This window comes from Arachis ipaensis, chromosome B05 (assembly GCF_000816755.2).
Source record: "Arachis ipaensis cultivar K30076 chromosome B05, Araip1.1, whole genome shotgun sequence".
Taxonomy (NCBI): domain Eukaryota; kingdom Viridiplantae; phylum Streptophyta; class Magnoliopsida; order Fabales; family Fabaceae; genus Arachis; species Arachis ipaensis.
The window spans coordinates 24,159,199-24,169,924 of record NC_029789.2 but is presented as its reverse complement, the minus strand read 5'-3'; positions in this window follow the sequence as shown (position 1 = coordinate 24,169,924).

Here is a 10,726-nt window from a genome sequence, read left to right as displayed (position 1 = left end):
CTTAACCAATTTTAATTAAACTAATATACTACTAATATTTAGTTAATCTACCAACAAATTCCTATTTATATTGACTTAATTTTAATTTTACTAAATTTAACCAACTTAACAAATTTTAATTTAACTAATTTACTTATATTTACTTAATAAAATCCAGTTTAAACCAATTCTAATTTTATTGATTTACTAATAAATTTCAATTTATAATTACTTAATTTACTAAATTAATTGATAAATATTAACGGATATTTAACTAATTTACTACTTAACCAATACGTTCTAATTTATATTCAAGTAAATCAATATAAATTAATAAAAAATTCTAATCTTTCGTATAAATACCGAGAATTACATACCTGCATTGGTATAATCCGGAAACTCCGGAACATGCATGGCTTCCAAATCCAATACTTGCATGAATGATGGCTCCTCAAACGGCACATCGTTTGCCAGTGCAGTTGCCACATTAGACACATCCGGAGCCATAGCTCCATCACCTTGAACCTCATCTCCATCTGGACCAACAACTTCGTAGTTGCTTTCGAACTCTTCTTCACTGTCACTATTGTAATCCTCCCGTAGAATATTCCGATCGGCCTTAGATTGCTCAAACTCAACATACAACTCGATGAACGAGAGTTGACTCCGATGTTCAATATACATGGAAAACATATCTTGCATGCTCGCTTCATCCGTTACATATTTGGTTTGAAACTGGACGAATCCACCAAACACTTGTATAGGATTTCTGTATAGAATACATGATATCCTTCTTGCCCTCTCAGAATGAATCTTCTCACAGATCACACCTTTGAGCTCCTCAAATGAGATTGTAAAAGGAATCACCAAATCTAACGGATTTTCACAAACAAATGTTACTCCTTCAGATGTTTGTAACAAAATCTGACCAAAATAATACACCTTCAATAACCCTCTGTCACTCATTTCTCTCAATCACATTAACAAACTGATAAACTTGAGTTTTGGATTTTTGGCTCCTTTACTAAACAAGTGACGAAACAGAGAAAGTAAAAACCAGGAGGACCGTTGAAGAAGGAGACGAAGAAGATGAGAGAGTAGTTGTTCTGATCCACTTTTCACCAACTTTTATTTAAACTCCCAACCAAATCGGACCATGCGATTACCTTTTCTCAATTCAAAAAAATATTTAAAAATTGCATGTCGGACCCTCCGATTTCATAGCACAACACAAAAAAAAAAAACCACACTACAAGCAACTCGGATGGTACGATTTCCATCAGCCAGATTTTCATCTTCTCTTCCTCCTCAAATCGGACCAACCGATTTGCTTGTCAAAATTTGAAGTTCAAACAACTCGCACCATCCGAGTTGTTGGACCTGACATTAACAAAAAAGCTGCCCCACATATCTGTATTGCGCTTTCATGACTCCATATCCGGATATAACACACACAAAGCCTCCATATCAATAAAAATGAGCCTAATAAAGATAGCTTACATTATAGTAAAAAGAATTTTTTGTTTACTTGATTCTTTGATTTCCATGTCATGGCAAGTATATCTTCAAATGTTGTTTTATTTTTTAGCATCTTATTTTGTGTATTTGAACTTGAATGATCTTGACTTGGTATCTTCATTGTGTTATTGTTTTGTTCATTCCTATTTGAAATCTTCTTTGTAATGCCTGCACAAATTTGATAACATATTAATGCGTTAAAGACGCACGAAAATGGATTTAATTTAATGTACCTATGCAGTAGTTTAGCAAAATTTTGATTGTCCAAATTGATATAAATCCTTGTATTCGAAGTTAAACTAATGGAAATCTCCTCTATATATATATATATATAGTGATTTCTTCGAAACCCGTTACAATTGTAAGGATTATTTACTCATGAAGAATTGTCACAATCACAACTATTAATCAAGTAAAATTGTCAATAGTTCATTTAATGATGTACTATTCTGTATTCCATGTTATTTACATTATAATACTTAGAGTATATATACTCTAATATAAAAGGGTGCAATGTGCAATTTATAAAAGTTTAGTATGTTTACTTGCACTCCATCCTTTAGGCTGAATTCAATTTTTTACATAACACAGAAATTCCTATTTTAAATCAAAATCTCACATTACACAAGTAAAAAACAAAAGCTTAGCTCCTCGAAATCCCTGTCCCAGTTCATCGCCGGCCAGTTTCCAAGGAGCGCCTCAAAAATCCTATCCCACTTCTCTTCTTCGTCGTATTGCTACTTCTTCTAGCTCTGGAAGTGTGGCCTTCTTCGTTGACTCTCCCACTCGAAAAAACTTTTCCGACGAACCATGGAACATAGGTGAGCCAGCTCAAAGCATGGGACTCTGTCAGACATCGTAGGCTGTTGCAGCAAACAACAACTACCTATATTGTCAATCTACCTATTAGGGGAACCTTCTACCTATTCCTAGTCGGGTAATTTCTCCAATTTGACTTCCAAATTTGCTTCATTTCTTTTGTTATTCAATAATCTCAGCGGTCTTTGTGAAAGAAGATTCTTTCAATGTAAAATACAAAGTTAAATTTTTTTGGTCTTTTTGTTATTGTCAATTCTCAATTTTTTTTTGTAATGGTAGCAAAGTGAATTGTTCATTTATAGCTTATTCAATAAAAATTTGGGTTGTTGCAGGCTTTACTATACAAAGGTGAGGTTGGGTTCTGCTACAAGGGAGTTGCATATGCATATTGACTCTGGCAGTGATGTTCATTAGGTTAGTTGTAGTTTTCGCAATGGTTGCCCTGAGACAAGTGGCCTTCAAGTAAGATCAGTTTTGATTCATTTGAAATATTAAGTTCAATGCCAATATAAATGTTATAGTAGGTCCAATATAATGCTAGGACTTGTCGATATCACTATTCGTAGAATTTTGTTGCAAATTCAGTTCAATTATTTTGACCCGGGGAGTTCATCAATATCATCATTGAGCTCTTGTTTGGACCAAAGGTGTAGGATTGGAGAGGAGTCTGATAAACCCCTATTTTATGATTATCTTGTGCTCAATTAAGTGTTTTTATCAATTTTTTATCCACTTATTCATAAGATTTGCATGCTTTTATAATTTTTTCCTCATTCCATGATATATGTGAAAACATGTTTCCTATGCCTTAAAAATGTTAATTTTAATTATCCTCTATTACCATTCGATGCCGTGATCTGTGTGTTGAGTAATTTCAGGCTTTATAGGGCAGGAATGGCTTAGAGGACAGAAAGGAAACACGCAAAAATGGAAGGAACGCACAAAAATGGAGTTTTGAAGAAAATGGCAGCGACACGCACGCATGGACGACGCAGACGCGTGCCTAAAGCAGAACAAAATCGACGCGTACGCGTGACTGACGCGTACGCGTGAAAAGGAAAATCTCCAAATGACGCGCACGCGTGACGGACGCCACGTGCAGAAAATTGCAGAAGTCGCCTCCAGCGATTTCTGGGCCCTTTTTCGGCCCAAATCCAAGCCCAGAAACACAGAATAAGAGGTTGGAGAATGAGGGAATCAGAGAGCATTCATTGATAGATTGAGACAACATTCATTATTCACAATTTTAGATTTTTAGATGTAGTTTTTAGAGAGAGGTTCTCTCCTCTCTCTTAGGGTTTAGGATTTAGGATTCCTCTTAATTTTAGGATTGTTTCTTCATTCCATGTTCAATGTTCCTTTAATTCAATTTCTCTTCTACTTTTATTCACTTTATCACTTAGTTTATTTGCTTTCCCAATTTGATTTATGAACTTTCCCATGTTAGAATTGATATCTTTATTTAATATAATTGAGGTATTTCAGACTTATGAATGTTTTCTTTATTTGATGCTTCCAATTGATCAAGGAACTTTTATTCGAGTAGATTTTCTTCCCTTTTGGCTTTGGTTAAGTAATTAGTGACACTTGAGTTGTCAAACTCAGCGGTTGATTGAGAATTGAAAATTGCTGATTGATTTGGATCCTTCTAAAGCTAGTCTTTCCACAGGAGATGACTAGGACTTGAGGAATCAAGTTGATTAGTCCACTTGACTTTCCTTTATTTAGTAAGGGTTAACTAAGTGGGAGCAATAAACAATTCTCATCACACCTGATAAGGATAACTAGAATGGGATTTCCAGTTCTTATACCTTGCCAAGAGTTTTTATAATTATTAATTTATTATTTTTCTTGTCATTTAATTTACTTGTTCTTTAATTCAAAAAAACCCAAAAATATACCTTTTTCCATAACCAATAATAAATCATACTTTTCTACAATTCCTTGAGAGACAACCCGAGGTTTAAATACTTCGGTTATAAATTTTATTGGGTTTTGTTACTTGTGACAACCAAAGCTTTTGTACGAAGGGATTTCTTTGCTGGTTTAGAAACTATACTTACAACGTGATTATTTTTATAAAATTCTTTACTGGCAAAAGTCCTCTCGTAAAAAATGGCGCCATTGCCGGGGAATTGCAATTGTGTGCCTTATTATTGGTTACTGTAAATATTTTCTTTTGCTTGTTTATTTGTTCTTATTTTTGTTTTTAATTTTTAATTTTTATTAGCTACTAATGCATCAAGGTCGAAACAATCAAAGATGGAAGGAACTACGAGGATCTGATCAACCCTTTCGGCAACAACACTTTCCAAAGTACCAGGGACAATGACCATTCTACGATGCACACCCAAACAATAGTTACGGTGGACCCCTTCGTGACAACCAACCTCCACCAGTTTACTATGGTCAAGAGCCATTCCGAGGTGCGTACCAAGATGATAGATATGGTGGACCCCCTTGTGGTTACCAACAAACCCCATCATACGCCTATAAACCACCTCCTCAACATAGCTTCGAACCACCATACTCACAAGCCAACCACCACCATTCACCTCCATATGACCCTAACCCTTATCCATTCCAACTCCAATCCAACTACTCCCAAGAACCACCACTTCTATATGCACCATATCCATGTCCATCGAACCAAGAATTACAAGATCGTCTCAAGGACACAGTGAACTAATTTCATGCAACCCTTCATCAATTGGAGCAAGCGATAAATCGATTAGCCCCCAGTACGAAGGAGACACGAGAAGCTCCGGTGGACAGTGAGAAGCATGACTTTGTACTGGAACAAATAGAGGAAGCTGCAATTATCGAAGAAGAAGAATTGGTTGAAGACTTAGGAGACGCTGAACCTCCATGGGAATCAAGAGTTGTGGAGAATTCTGCCTAGAAATTTGCAATTGATGCTAAGGAGGATAGTGCACAACCCCCAAGGCATGTATCTTATGAAGAATTGGACGGAACAGATCAAGAAGCAAGTTTCCTTGGTAGTGATGATCATGAACCAAGCTCTCCTAATGGTGACCTTGCAGTCACAATTGAACTCTTTGAGCTAGAAGATTCTTCCCCAAGTGAATATGAAGATGATGTGGAGATAGATTTTTCTCAGCCTCCAACTTATGACTTGAGTGATGAGGAAAAAATTGAAGACTTTGAGCAAGACGTGGTTGCAATTGAAGAGGTTTGTCAGGAATTGGAAGAATTCACAGAGGAGTACAAGGATGTGGAACTTGAAGAACCACTGGAAACACCTCTTCCACGGCCATTACCACCTAATACAAACTTCAAGTGGGTAAAATCCTTAGCCTTCATCTTTACTTTCCCACTTGAATACGGCTTGCTTGAAACAGATGGCCAGCTTAGCGCTCTTTGCGGCTTTAAGAGTAAGAGAGAGATGGTTAGTAATAGAAGTTGGTATCCAAGGTTCAATACGGTTCCACGCTCCGATTGGAAGTGCAAGGATTGGTATAGAGCTCGATTTAATGGGTTTCGGAAGATGTTTGGGTATCTCAGTGGAAATTTAGGTTGCGTACCGCCCGACTGGAAAAATGAAAATCAAGACAAAAACGGGTACAAAAGCAAGGTTTGGGATCATGGGATTCATTTTGATAATCAACACCCGTGGAGCCTAAAAACCTGCTTTGACTTGCTCGAAGGCTTTACATGCCTAGTTTGGGAGCCTGGAGGCTATTGGAATTGCAAGCATTGGTGGAGATTTTTGGATGAGTTCAAGCACAAGCAGCCATAACAAAGAGCTCATCAAATGTCCAACTTAAGGACTTTAACTAAAAGTGCTAGGTGGGAGACAACTCACCATGGTATGATCGTTCCTTTTCAAATTTTAATTTTATTTCGTTTTGTTTGTTTTTAGTTTCATTTTATTTTTATTTCATTTTCCCTAGAATCATTCATAACATCAGCATCTGCATCCTGCATACTGCATAAAAAAAAAATCACACCACGCGTGCGCATGGGCCATGCTTGGGCGTCGATTCTAAATCGACGTCACAATCCAATGCCCAGAAAGTTGGGCTAGAATCGTGCAGCTGGTATGCGTTAGGCACAATTGGGCCATGCGTGCGCGTCGATGACGCGTACGCGTCACTTTCACTTCACACACACCACGCGTAAGCGTGAGCGACGCGTACGCGTCGCATGATAATTTTTGCCCTCTTAATTGAAACAGAGAGTTGCGCCAAAATGACGTTGGAGTTGTGCGTTTAGCACAATTCTAGGTGACGCGTACACGTGCTTCACGCGTACGCGTCAATTCCATTATCCCTCACTCACGCGTTCGCGTCGTTGCACTTCCGCCTCATCCACGCGTTCGCGTGACCCACGCGTCCGTGTGGATTTGAATTCACTTAACCCCGACACAGAAACCCCAACCCAGCGTCGCCCCATTTCCCCCCTCCTTCCCTCACAGCCTTCTCTCTTCCCCTCTGCAACCACCCAACCACCACCGACTGCCCCGCTCCCTTCTCTTCCTCTCCCTCTCTCATCCCTTGCCCCACCTGGACCACCGCCGCACTGCCAGCGCCGCCGTGCCGCCTCCCATTGCCGCCGTGCCGCCACCAGCACTACCACACCACCACCCTCTCTCTGCGTTCAATTTTTGTTATTGCGCCTACCAGGTTCCGCTGCACACCGATTCCTATCCTGTTCCAATTAGTTAGTTGCATATTTTTCAAATTCTGTTCAAATTAGGATAGTTAGAGATGTATGTTAGTAGTGGATTTTAGGTGGTTAGGTAGCTAGAATGTGGTTAGTGGATTTAGGTCTGATAATTGCGCTGTTCTTGTTGTTTGTTTTATCTGTTTCGCAATTCTGAAATTGTTGTGCTCATAATGTTGCTCATATGCTGTTCTTTACTGTTTAATGCTATTTTCACATTATTCAACCTGAATTGCATTTCTTGCCGCAGCTTGAGTTTGTTTATTCTGAATTCATGTGAATTGCTATTTGTTATTTTTTTATGCATTACTTTAATGTCATATGAACTGATTTTTGTTGCTGTTTATTACCCGGGAATGCCTAATTTATAGCCGGAATGCTGCCCGATTTTTTTCACAAATTGTTTTCCTCAACTACCATTCATGAATTGGTTTTGGTATTTTCGAATTCTGCACTAATTGGTTTCAACCAACCCAATTCATGGATGAATGGGCTAGCTTTCTTATTCTTTCTGGTTCCCTTATTAGTTAAATCGCATTATTGATGATTCTGTTCAATTTTGCAATTCTTTTATTTATATGATTTATCATCAATAATCTGCAATATTTGCTTGAATGTGAGTTGCTTGTTATTCAAGTTTATGCTGTTTTTGTTAATTAGGAACCACAACACCATGCCACTTACCTTAACTTCACTTTTTAACTCTTAACTGCATTAACTTTCTAACTTCTCTATTAGTTTTCAACTAACTATTTTCAACCCATTTCAAGGCATAATTATTGGTGTTCCTGATAAACAAGAATTCCGCATATCATAGATCTTGGATTGTGATTTTTATTCTTTGACATTTAGCTTGCATAGAGTCCAAAATTTTACATCTCTCCAACTCACCTCATGCTAATATTGCTATTTTATTTCTCTTTTGCCCCTCTATGCTTATACTGCTCCAATACTATTTGTTTACCTGTTTTTCTGCTTTAGTTTAATAAACTGTATCCTGCAACCTCTGCTTTTCAGGATGTCTGACCCCAAAGGCAAAAGAAAAGCCAAAACAGGCACAGGCAAGAGAAAAAGAGGAGAATCCTCTACCACTATTTTGGATATCCTCCATGATGATTCCTGGCAAGAGAAGAATTTTACTCCGCAAGAAAAGGCTGATCAGTTAGTGCCTGCCACAGACCTAGTCAAGTTTGCCAACCGATACTGTGAACTGAAGTATCCGGTCTTTGCAACTTCAAGGAACCTATATCTAGAAAAGACCCTCTGCATTCCAGCCGAATTACTACAGTACACCATAGACCAAATCAAACAGAGAGACTGGTACTTTTTGGAGAGGAACTTGACTGAGGTCAATGCATCCTGGGTCAGAGAATTTTACTGCAACTACTTTAAAACAACCCTGGATGCGGTCCAGCTCAGAGGAAAACAAATTCTAGTTACTAAGGAGGCAATTGAAGACATCCTCCAACTCCAGCCTAAATCCGATCAGGCGGATGGTTACCAGAAGGCTGAAGAAGATATGAGATTTATGAGGTTTGATTGGAAAGAAATGAAGTGCACCATAGCTATTGACCCTGCTGTCCCATGGGTTATGGGTAAGACAACAACAACCCCAAAGGGAATAAAAATTATTTATCTGAATGATGAGGCTCGGCTATGGCAGCAGATTCTGAGCAACTATGTGATGCCGAGCACTCACGAGACTGAGGTGCCAGCTGCCATTATTACACTTATCTGGTGCGTGATGGAGGGCAAGGACCTGTATCTTTCCCGATTTTTCCGGTACTATATGGCCAGGGTCCATGTCCGAGGCACTCTACCCTTCCCCTATTTGATTACTCAGCTGGGCCGCCGAGCTGAGGTGCCCTGGGAGCTTGCGGATGAGAAGCCACCTGCCGCCGACTGCAAGAAGATTATCCCACATGGCAGGAAGTTCCAGGCTTTGGGCTATAGACCACCCTTTCTCACTGCCTCCGCTGAGGCAGCCACCTCTTCTGCCGCCCCTTCAGCACCTGCTACCCTAGCACCCCCACCTGCTCTCGAGCCTATCTACCACCTAGTGCATTGACTCTTCGCGCGCCTAGATCGGATGGAGCACCGCAACAAGCGGCGTTATGAGCATCTGAAGCTGATGATCCAGTCAGGCAACCCTGACATCCCCTCCGAGCCTGACACACCATCGGAGCCATCTGAGGAGGAGGCAGATGATCATGAGGATGAGGCACATGCAGAGCACCAACAGGCAGAGCACCAGCATGAGGAGCCTCCGCGAACACAGCCATCAGACCCACAGACACTGATACATGTAGAGCCTCAGGCACTATCACTACTAGAGCCCACAGAGACACCAGCAGCACACCCTTTTGGAGATGCCACTTCTTCACACCCTGTTTGATTGTGCATCGGGGACGATGCTATTATTTAAGTGTGAGGAGGTCGCCATCTCTGGCGAATCTTATTTTGGTGAACTACTTTCAGACTCTCTTTATCCTATTTTGTTTATTTTCTGTATTTTTATTTTATTTTATCTTATTTGTCTTTCAGTACTTGCACATTTTCTTTTGCTGTATTTCTACTTTATTTTTGTATTTTGCACTTTGGGCTGTATATATCTTAGATATTTAGCTTAATTTGCACTTTTAGCTTACTAGTTGTGATATAGAAAATATGGATTAATTAGTTTAGTTTACCCTTTAGCATATGATAATTTGGTTTAATTGAAAATAAGAGTAAACTAGAAATTTTAGTTTTTCAGAAATATATATATATTGGTAAATTGACAACATTTTTCAAGGAAAATATTTATTTTTATAAGAGCCATTCAAAGATTCACATTGAGTTGAATAGAAACTCTTGATCTCTACTTGCATGATATACATAACTGATATATGATTTTTGAGCCAAAGAACACACAACCCGTGAGTTTTTTAGCTTAATTGCATGGTTATATTTAACCATAGTTTTCATTCTTGTGTGTTTCGTCCTTCTTTTCTATGCTTGCAATCTTTACTTTGTTTCAGTCTATATGTCCAATATAGAATGTATTTACATACTTGCATATGATTGAGGCCGTTACTTGTTTTAGCTCACTTATCCCAAATAAGCCTACCTTTTACGTCACCCTTATTAGCCCCCTTGAGCCTTTTAATCCCATTTATTCTGTTCTATGACCACATCACTAGCCTTAAGCAGAAAAACAAATGAAATACCCCAAATTAGATCCTTGGTTAGCTTAAGATAGAGATTGTGCATCCACTAAGTATGGAGAAATTATAGAAACTTGGGTTGATAAGAAAAAGATATTAAATTGATAAATTATTTGGAATTTGGGTACATGCTCATGTAAGACCAAAATAAGTAAAATACTATGTGCATTGATATGTATTGTGTTTCTCTTAAAAAAATTATTTTTCCTTTAAATAAAGAGATAAGGGGACAAAATTACCCCAATAATAAGTTTAGTAAAAAGATCAATGCACATAGGATAAAGTTAAAAATAATTTGATGCATGAGCATGTGATAAGAAAATGGAAAAATTATGGGAAGATAAGCATAATTTTAATTGTATAGAGTATGTATATGTTAGGTGAGATCTTAGACTAATCAAGGATTCAATTTATAGCTCACTTAGCCTTATATATATGCCATCACCTTTACCTTAGCCCCATTACAACCCTAAAAAAGACCTCATGATGTTTGCATGTGCACATTAAATATTTATTGA